The sequence below is a fragment of the Leishmania donovani genome, chromosome 35 (assembly GCF_000227135.1).
Source record: "Leishmania donovani BPK282A1 complete genome, chromosome 35".
NCBI lineage: Eukaryota > Euglenozoa > Kinetoplastea > Trypanosomatida > Trypanosomatidae > Leishmania > Leishmania donovani.
In genome coordinates, this window is record NC_018262.1 from 1,701,502 (window position 1) to 1,702,961 (window position 1,460).

The window sequence follows — 1,460 nt, forward strand, 5'->3', positions numbered from 1 at the left end:
TCTACCCTTCGCTCATCTTTTGTCTTTCCCTCTTCGCGTCCTATGCCCTTCTTTCCTCTTCACGTGCCCATTAGACGCCTCGCTACATTCAGGTGCACACTGGCATAATCCTTTCCTCTTTTTGCTTTTCTTTTCGTGTGTCTGTCGCCTGTGTGCATGTGTGCCAGTACGACTGTCCTTTTTCTCTTCCTCATCACGGACTCCTCTTTTCATTACCCCCTTCCGCCGTTCGCTCTCGTGTTCTTCCTGGCCCTCGGTTTTCCGCTTCCATATTTCCCCTCTCCCCTATTTCAGCTGATCAACAGGAAAAGAAAATATAACGACAAGGCGGTGCTGCCGCTTTCTTGGGTTTCTCGCCTTCCTGTATTCTCTTTTGTGCTTGTGTGTGTATGTGTTTCTGCTACGGCATGATGTTCGGTTCACCACGGAGCGCACAGGAGCACACACATAATAACTGTGTGTGTATGGGGGGGAGAGGGGCTCTACTGTATTGACGCGTGCAGCGGTGCACGGTGCGCTGTGCTCGCACACATGCACACACACACGCATATATATATATATATATATCGGAGGCTCCGATGTGTTGTCGCTCTCTCACATCTATTTCTGTGTCTGTTCAAACCCCAGTCCCCCCTGATGGCGGGGGACACTTCAGCGTGGCATCACAAGGTCCGGTGCACCAGCCTTGCGTGGGATAGCCGAGCAGCCCACCCTATCCCTGCTAGTCCCGGACCGCTTCTGCTGGTGACAGGGCCACGCGCCCACGACGTGAGGGAGGGGAAGCCAGTGCGATTTTGTCGCTACCGATGTCAGCGGTGAGGCCCTGGACGGCGTTGTGCTGGGGCAGCCTGCGACTGCGCACACGTCTGCGCCATCCATATGATTAGGCAGCGTGCCAGCGTGGCTGGAGCGCATCTCTCGCCCGGCCCTCACACTGCCTTGCTGGTGCGGGGATGCACCGGGTGGCGACCGGCAAAGTTGGAGCGGCCGTGAGGCGACCTGCGGAGCGGGGGATGAGTGGGTGCACAGCATGAGAGAGAGGCCGCGCGCGGATCACTGTCTTGGGGCATTGCGGTAATGCGCGTGGGCAGTGCTGCGTCGCACCACGCGACGGGACACGTAACAGGGTCACGGGGAGGGTAGGGTGGCGCTTGAACTCATGCTCTATGGCAGAGAATGGACACACGGCACAAGGAATAGTCTGTTTCTCTCTGTGCCCGTTACTTTCCTCCTTTTTTTTACTGTGTGAGTCTTTTTTCTATATGGTCTTTTTTGTTTGCCTTCATGTCATCATCGTTAGTGCGTGAGGTGATGCACCTTTTCGGTGACGCTCCTCTATTTTGTTTTTCAGGTTTCGTTCGGTTTTCGTCATTCGTGTATACCATGATCTTCGCGTGGTAAGCTTAATATTCTGTAGATGGATTTCCACATGAACGCAGGCATCCTGATCGGAGAAGCTC